The sequence below is a fragment of the Phyllobates terribilis genome, unplaced genomic scaffold (assembly GCF_046119375.1).
Source record: "Phyllobates terribilis strain yellow unplaced genomic scaffold, ASM4611937v1 Scaffold_88__1_contigs__length_6355796, whole genome shotgun sequence".
Lineage (NCBI taxonomy): Eukaryota > Metazoa > Chordata > Amphibia > Anura > Dendrobatidae > Phyllobates > Phyllobates terribilis.
The window spans coordinates 2,343,671-2,353,318 of record NW_027362848.1 but is presented as its reverse complement, the minus strand read 5'-3'; positions in this window follow the sequence as shown (position 1 = coordinate 2,353,318).

Genomic DNA, 9,648 nt, shown 5'->3' with positions numbered 1-9,648 from the left:
CAGACTCGGGAAGACCTAACAGTTGTAGTGGCAACTTCCTTCGGGAAACGGTAGCCTGCCTTATGTCTGCGGCCACCACACTGCTTCTTCCTGCCTGTTGGGGTGCTCTGCCCCCTTTGTGCTGCTGTCCTTGCTCTGCATGTCCTCCTGCCAGGTTGGGTCAGTTACTACATCATCCACCACCTCGTCTCCCACTTCTGCACCCTGGTACTATTCCTGACTTTCTGCCAATTGTGTCTCATCATCGTCCACCTCTTGTGACAGTTTCCCACCGTCGCCTTCGTGTGACCGTGGATGCTCAAATATTTGGGCATCGCTACACGTGATCTCCTCTTGCCCCGCTTCAAGTGGACCGGGCGAGAGGCCCGAATCTATAAATGGAAAAGTGAACAGCTCTTCAGATTGTCCAAGTGTGGGATCAGTTGTCTCTGGGTACTCGGCATGGTGGGAGGAAGGAGGATCAGGGTGAGGAATATGCGGTCCAGACTCACGGCTACTGAGACTTGACCGTGTGGAAGACAGGGTGGTGGTGGTGGTGGCTAAGTGACTGGAAGCATTATCCGCTATCCAACCAACAACCTTTTGACACTGATCTGGGTTCAATAGTGGTGTGCTGCGGTCCCCTAGAAATTGGGACAGGAAGGTCAGGCGAGAAGATGTGGGTGTTTGTTGTGGTACAATTTCGGCTTGCCCACGGCCTTGTCCTCGGCCTCTGCATGTACCATTACCATCACGTCCAGTTCCCCGTCCCTTGCCACGTGCCTTGCCCATTTTAAATGGAGGATAGTATCTTCCACGCTCACTACAAATGACTGAGTTTGAAGCGAAGTTATATGTGATCGGTGTGATGGAGAAAACAGAGTTTTAAATACCTGGCCTGTAGGTAAGTAGTGTGAACAGCAAACTACTGTGAATTGCTTCACTGACACACTGAAAAAATGGAGGCCAGAAATGGCAGTATTTTCTGACAACGTATATGTGATCCGTGTGACGGAGAAAACACAGTTTTAAATAGCTGAATTTCTAGCGCTCTAATATGGAAAGGACCTGGCTGTATTCTGCAGTGCCAACAAGCAAATGGCGCAGAAAAACGGTGTTCTCTGGATTGCTTTATAAGCAAATAATGAGGATTAAGATCCAAAGAAAAGTATTCCTGGCCCCTGAGACCTGGGCCTTTGTATAGAAATATCTAACAGCAGCAGAAGGCAGAATTGGAATGGAGCCTCTTGTGCTATATGCACTGCAGTCTGCTATATACCCTGCCTGCCTGCCTATATACACTGCCTGCCTGATATCTCTGCAGATGGATTAGTCCTCAGAAGAACTGTTTGTTAGGATGGATATGTGTAATGTGCGGTTTTTTTCCCTACACTACCTAATACACAATCAAATCTCTCCCTAACGCAACAGCAGCTCTCCCTACACTGTCTGATCCGGAGTGACTGTGATGAGCATGGCGGCGCCAGGTCTGATATACACCTGATGATGCTGTGCGGCCAGCCAATCACTGTAATGCCCACAACCAACATGGCTATGGCATTACAGTGCATAGCAGGCAATCCCTGCATGTTCATTGGCTCTGTAAAGAGCGCCAAACATGCAGGGAGGGGACCCGACTTCCCGCCCGACCAACCCGGAAATACTCGGACGTGGGCTATTACACCACGAAAAGGGGGATAGTCAGAAAGAGTATAGAGAGAACGGTAGGCCTACACACTCACCCTGACCAGTGGGGCTCGCCCGAATGCTCTCAGACACCCAGGCCCATTCCTAACCGGTACTGTTGGGTCATTAATAATATCTACAATAAAGACCCTGAACTGTTTGAAGCGGACTCTGAACTCTTACTATTGCGGCCTGCACTATCACCCCCAACATCCACCTACACTGCCCTGAGGCTACACTCTTCCCGTGGGGAGTTATCCTACCCCTGTGCTGCACACCAACACCAGCCTCAGCGGTCTGCCTTGCAGCGGCGGTTATCTCCAACCGCAATCCACGGGTGGCGTAGTCGGACATTCAAAACACTGATAAATAGACTGCCACCATTTGGTCTGACCACCCTGAGCCACGGGATCGGGTTGCCACTACTACCCGCATCAGCACTGTACACTAGAAGGCCCGGTTCCGGGTACCCCACGGCCCAGGGGGCGAGTCAGCTTTGGCGTAGTCGGTAGAATTGTGACCAACCCGCCACAAACGGGTATTGCGTGCCTGGAAAAGACTCTATACATATCTGAGTGAAGTTTCCCGCCATTCGGGGCCATTTCCCGCCAATCGGAGCCGTTTCCCGCCATCGGGCGCCATCTTCGGGATGCCGCGCGGGAAGAAGAGGGGCGTGGACGTCCAAAAACGCGCGAGACCTGAAGCCCCGCCCTACGCTGAGACGCTGCGCAAGGTCCTGTAAGGAGATCCAGCGGATGCCGACGTCATCACCGAGCAACGCAAGGTCCTCGCCCAGAGCATCGCGAGCGGAGCCGCGGCCTACAGAAGAGGATCGCCAGAAGGTAGGCCACGGTTTACTAGGGGGGAGGAAGATGTCGGACGCGGAGGGACCCTCTACCACCAGCGTAGCCGCTGCAGCTGTGATGCCGTTTTCCATGCCCTATATTCATAGGCGGATTATAATGAGGGCAATCCGGGCGACCGCCCAGGGCCCCGAGCCTGCAGGGGGCAAGCGGCTCCAGGCGGGGTGTCTAATGCCGGATTGCCCTCATTATATGTGCGGGCCGCCGCGGCATATAGCGGTAGCAGTGGCATGAGGGGGGGGGCCCGGACCGCTCCCCCAGCAGCGGCCGCCGATACTTCTTCATCGGCTGGGCCAGCACTGCAGCAGTTAACTTCCCTGTGCTAGCCCGGCCGCGTCACTGCTAGGAGACACGGCCCTGTGCGCGGCTGTGTCTCCTAGCTGTTACGTCACGCAGTGCGATCCGGCCTGCAGTGCTGCACCGGAAAAGAGAGAGAGCAGGCAGGAGGAATGGAGCCGGGGGATGGTGAGTTTGTGTGTGTGTGGGCATATGTGTGTGTGGGCAGGTGTGTGTGTGTTTGTGAGCAGGTGTCTGTGTGGGCAGGTGTGTGTGTGTGTGGGCAGATGTGTGTGTGTATATGTGTGTGTTTATGTGTGTGTGTGTGTGTGTGTGTGTGGGCAGGTGTCTGTGTGGGCAGGTGTGTGTGTGTGTGTGTGGGCAGGTGTGTGTGTGTGTGTGGGCAGATGTGTGTGTGGGCAGGTGTGTGTATATGGGTGTGTGTGTGTTTGTGGGCAGGTGTCTGTGTGAGCAGGTGTGTGTGTGGGCAGGTGTGTGTGTGTGTGTGTGGGCAGGTGTGTGTGTGTGTGTGTGGGCAGGTGTGTGTGTGTGTGGGCCGGTGTGTGTGTGTGTGGGCAGGTGTGTGTGTGTGGGCAGGTGTGTATGTGTGTGTGTGTGGGCAGGTATGTGTGTGTGTGTGTGTGTGTGTGGGCAGGTGTGTTTGTGTGTGGGCAGGTGTGTGTGTGTGTGTGTGGGCAGGTGTGTATGTGTGGGCAGGTGTGTGTGTGTGGGGGCAGGTGTGTGTGTGTGTGTGTCTGTGTGGGCAGGTGTGTGTGTCTGTGTGGGCAGGTGTGTGTGTGTATATGTGTGTGTGTGTGTGTGTGGGCAGGTTAGAAAGTCTTGCCCTGTTGAACACTACACCTGACTTGAGGCCACCACCTCTTGGTTGTCCAATGTTCTTGCTTCTCTAGGGCTCTTCTCAGATATTCATTATACCAGCTCCCCAGAATACCAAAGTTAGGGTGGGTGACTGCGAGCCCTGATGGTGGTCATAACTGCGGCCACCCAGGGGCAATACTCCATAACAACAATCCCCTGAGGTGGTGTAGGATGTAAGGACCTATTCACACTACATTCAGCGCTGCATTCAGGTCTTTACACAAGGCTTACAACTGAATCCCTGAAATTCAGGATTGTGCTGTCTGAAATGAGACATCTGAAAGCAGAGCAAATGGAGCCTAAAGATTCAGACTTTAGCCTCGGTTTGCCTTTGTTCAAATCAATGGCTATGTCAAGGCACATCTGAATGCCATTTTTCAGGGATTTAGATAGAAGCCTGGAAAGAGGAGATGAATGCATTGCAAAATTCAGTGTGAATAGACCCTTATATCTGGAGTCTTGATATTGATGCCACAAGCATTTTACTTGTTTTTAACTTAAAAAAAAATACACACACACAAATTATACACACACACACACACACACACACTATACATACACACACACTATACATACACACACACACACACACACACACTAAACATACACACACACAGATGTGTATGTGGGCAGGTGTGTGTGTGTGGGCAGGTGTGTGTGTGTGTGGGCAGGTGTGTGTGTGTGTGATGTCTGTCTGTGTGTGTGTGTGTGTGTGTGGGCAGATGTCATTGTGTGATGTCTGTTTGTATGTATTTTTGTGTTTCAAATGTGTTTATGCGTGTCTGTATATGTTTGTGTGTGTGTATGACTGCATGCGGCCTCCTGCTGAGTATAGTTGGCGCCGTGCGGCCTCCTGATGTCTCTGGGGGTGCTCCGTGCAGCCTCCCGCTGTGTATAGATGGCTACATGCGGCCCCCAGCTTTTTATAGACGGCGCCGTGTGGCCCCCCGCTGTGTATAGATGGCTACGTGTGCCCCCTGCTGTGTATAGATGGCTACGTGCGGCCCCCCGCTGAGCATAGATGTCGCCGTGCGGCCTCCTGCTGTGTATAGATGGCTACGTGTGCCCCCCGCTGTGTATAGATGGCTACGTGCGGCCCCCCGCTGAGTATAGATGTCGCCGTGCGGCCTCCTGCTGTGTATAGATGGCTACGTGCGGTCTCCCGCTGAGTATAGATGGCGCTGTGCGGCCTCCTGCTGTCTCTGGGGGGAGCACCGTGCGGCATCTATACTCAGCAGGAGGCCGCACGTAGCCATCTATACACGTATACTCAGCAGGAGGCCGCACGTAGCCATCTATATGTTGCCATCTATACACAGCGGGAGGCCGCACGGCGCCATCTATACACAGAGGGAGGCCACACGGCGCCATCTATACACAGCGGGAGGCCGCATGGCGCCATCTATACACAGCGGGAGTCTCAGTGCTTTGCAAGAGCAGTCAATAAATTCTGCTTGACTAATTCTGAGCACCATAAAGTCTGGGTCGCTTCTAACCTGCTGTCTTCATTTTCAGCTTGCTGAATTCTAACTCATTTACTGTCATTCGAGACGATGCCTTTGCTGGTCTCTTTCACCTTGAATACCTGTAAGTGCTCCACTTAATGTCATATTTTTGATTCTGTTCTTCTTCATCTTTAGGCATGTGCAATTGTATGAGCAAGTATTCATATGAATTTATGACCTACTTAAACCTTTGAGGACCTTAAATTTTATTCAATCAAATTTTTTTCCAGTTTAAAACTATGGGACATATATGTGCCTTGGTCCTCAAAGGGTTTTTAAAGGGGCTGCAAACATAAATACGAAAATAATAATTCAATTAGTGCTTTTTGTGTTCATTTAATTTTTATTTGAAGTCCATTTTTTTTTATATACCTTGAAATTAAGCCCTACCCCATGGAATGAAGCCCTACCTACATGACATCTGAGAGCTACATGGATCCCGCTTGTGAGGTGCCTGTCCGTCACTACTATTCAGTTTTAGGGTCCACTCACTAAGCCATATATTCTCTCATGCAAGAGAATAGGGCCAATTATGCTAATGACACTGGGCTCAAACTCTGTCAGAGCTTCAACTGAGTGTGATCCGATTCTCTCGCAGCACAGATATGGAGAAGATGGAGAACTTAATTTCTCCATCTTCTCCATAGTCTCTGTGAGTGTTCATCGAACTGCACTTGGATGACATCCGAGTGCAGTCCAATGTTTTACGTGCACCCATAGACTTGTATGGGTGCACATGGTCTGAATATCGAATGAGATTATTTTCTCATGCCAATAATCGCACTGTCCCATAGTATAACATAGGGCCGAGTCCTATCCGATAAAACATCACATAGCATTCGGCCGTGTTATACGACAGTGTGAGCGAGCCCTTAGAGTCAAGGAATATTTACATGCAGATGATGATATTACTCTCCAAGTGTATATTTTTTTAGGCGAGTTCATAGTAAATGCTTTGCATTTTTGACATGTGATCAACTAAAGAACAAGAAAGATTTAGGACCTCGCCTATAGAGAAATGGAAAATAGTTTGGAGGACTTGCATGTCCTTTTTTATTTATTATGAGAAAATCATAAAAGATCCCGTTTTTTAACCATGCTGTGACTTTCTGCTGAGGGAGAGGGAGAGAGCTGCCCTATTCAGAGTCTGTAATAAGACCTGCTGACAAAAGTGTTGAAGATACAGTCTAATGTGAATTAACAATGAAAAAAAGTTTATTTAACAAATGGCTTGTATTTTTTTTAATACAAACTTTTTTGTCTTTACAGCTCCTTTGAAGGGAATCTGTCATCAGGTTTTTGCCACCTAATCTGAGAGCAGCATAATGTAGGGTTAGAGGCACTGATTCCAGTAATGTGTCACTTACTGGGCTGCTTAGTGTTGTTTTGATAAAATCATTGATTTGTCAGAAGGTAATTATCACTAGATGACTAGTAAGTTCTGTAGGACCCCACCCCCATCACTGATCAGTAGATTTCTGTGTACACTGAGCATGGGAAGAAAGCTGCCAATCAGTGGTGTGGGTGGGGCTATACAGAGCGCAGCATTCAGAGCGCTGCTAGATCTGCAGCAGATAAAACGGTGATTTTCTCAAAATGACAACAAGCAGCTGAAAAAGTGACACATCGCTGGAATCAGGGTATCTGCCCCAATATTGTGCTGCTCTCAGATGAGGCAGCACAATTAATATTATGCCAAATTAATTTCCCGTGAACTATCACATGATCTATCACAGGGGATCATGTGACATGTCACGTGATAAATCAGGTGTGTGGAGGGGGCCCGCGCCTTCTAAACTGCCCGGGGCCCTTGCTACTCTTAATCCACCCCTGCCTATATCCCCGGAGCGGCCTGGCTGCCCCAGTATGCCGGCGAGTCGCATACCTTGGGCGACTTTAAAGAAAGGCTGTAAAGACTGTTCAAAGTTTATCCCCTGACAGAAGAACAGAAAGTAAGCATACTGATAGGGCAGTTAACTGGTGCGGCCCAGCGGGAGGTAAAGTCTTGGACAGCTGAGGAGAAAAGGACTGTAAGGGGGGTTCTGACCCGTCTACGGGACACCTTTGATACCCGTACCTCAGCAGAAATCAAAATGCGGTTCTATGGATGTAAGCAGCGAGCTCAAGATAGCATCCGAGATTATGCCCTAAATTTACAGGAAGCCTTGGGGGCAATTAAGCAAGCTGACCCTGGCAGCGTGCAGGATACAGATAAACTATTGACTGACCAGTTCATAGAAGGTCTGCTGTCCAGCGCCCACAGAACCCAGCTGCACCTCATGGCCCTACAGAACCCCGATTTGACTTTTGCACAGTTCAAAGATAGGGCCATCCGGGTGCTCCGAGAACCTGCACCGGGTGGCGCTGTAGCTTCCCGGCGCCCTGCCATCCCTTACCACCAGGGGGCGGCGCCCTATCCCGCAGACCTTGTGGGGGCTGATGCGCAGGCCCTAAATCCATCCCCTCCTGCAAACCTGCACCATCAGGTCCAAGAACTAACAAAGAGTGTTGCTGCATTGACCAGGACCGTACAGTCATTACAGATGGACCCGTCAGGACCAATCAAGCTGGCTTCCAGTCCGGAGGATGTCCCGTGGCGTCGACGCAGGAGGATCCCGTGGTTCAGAGGGAGGCCCGCCGATCATTACACTGAGGATGGACAGCCGATTTGCCGCCGTTGCAGCCAGCCGGGACACGTAACCAGGTACTGTACTTTAAATGGGTCCGACCTGGGGCAAAGGGCCAACCCCCAGGCATAAGGTCATCAGGCCCATCTAATTTGCGTGATAAGTACGTAGGGGGACGCCCGATTTTACCCGTAGTGCAGGACGGTATCCCCATGAGTGCACTGCTGGACACCAGGTCCCAAGTGACTACCATCCCCTATGTACTTTTCACGCAGTACTGGAGTGACACTGATATAACTCGTTATCCAGACGATGACTTGAGCATCATCGCCAGCAATGGTCAACCCGTGCCGCAGGTGGGGTTCAGAGAGATGACCATTAAGATTGGTAAACTTGAACTGCCGGCACAGGGAGTGATCATTGTGGACATTGACCGTCGAGAAAGTCACCCTAAAATAACCTTGGGTACTAATGTGATTGAAAATTGTCTTTCAGAAGCAATTGTAATTTTGCAGCAGGTGGCGATGAACGCGAGCTCCAGCCAACAGAGGGTCCTCCAGAAGGAGATAAGAGCCCTGATGAGATGGCAACAGGTAGAACTGTCTGGTGGTGAGATCGGTAGCGTGAGGATGAGCGACCCGTTCCCCATTGCCATGCCCCCCAAAAGTGAAATGATCTGGTGTCGGACTGCAATCGGGTTAAGAGGGAGAGACTACCAAGCCATGGTAGAACCCGTGTACTCAGACAGCAGGCCCACCATTTTGACAGCCCGGGGGGTGGTCGATGTCCGCCATGGAAGGGTGCCCGTCCGGATCTTAAACATTGGGGAAAGGGAAGTACACAAGCTGCCAGACCTGATAGACTTATACAACCATATCCCGGTGAATGCTACAAATTGCACCCCGGCTTACCTGATGAGGGCAAGACCAGGTAAGCTGCCGATAGACCTGGAGATGGGAGTCCTCCCCACCTCCCCAGACGCGGACTGGGATACGGAACGGCGGCTACAGTACAAGAAGGTACAGGAGAGTGTGGAGAGGAGTCTGGCTCAAGCGAGAGAAAAGCAAGAGAGGCTCTTCAACCAACACGCCCCTGCTGGTCCTGGAACCTGGGGAGCAGGTCCTGAAGCGGAAGAGAAGGCTTCACAAGCTAGATGACCAGTGGGAGAGCGACCCGTACACAGTACTGCAGTCCAACCACAACAACCCGAAGGTATGTGTAATTACCAAGGATGGAGGAGAAACCACTAGCACCGTCTCCAGAGACCACCTAAAAAGGTGCCCCAAGCAACTACAGAGTGCAGGAGAAGATCAAGATGACCTTGAACCCGCAGAAGACAAGAAAGAAATGATCAGCACAGTTCTTGGAGAGTTCCCCCGGTCCTGGACTCGGATAAATGATGCAATAGTGGTACCCGTCCTACACTTCCTTCAACCAACCCAGCAGGAACCTACAGGAGAGCAGGAGGAATCAGAAGACGAAGCAGCCCTAGAGGCAGAAGAACCCATGCCAGCAACCCAGGAGAGTCAACCCTCTGCTGACAGTGAGCCTGCCATACCTGCGGTAAGCCAAAGGACCCGCAGATAGCTGCCTGCACTGCCTGTAAACCCAGCTAGTAGCTGTACCCTGAATGCTAGTGGGGAAAGTCAGGTTAGACCACCACCAGACAGTGGGTTACGCAGGTCAACCCGGAGCACTAGGGGGCAAATACCAGCTCGCTGGAAGATCTAAATGCTGTATATTGTAAATGTTTTATGTTTGTTGCCTGGTTGCTAATTATGTTTTTCCAGTCTTTCTAGTTCATGGACTAACAGGTTATGGACGCTGAATAAC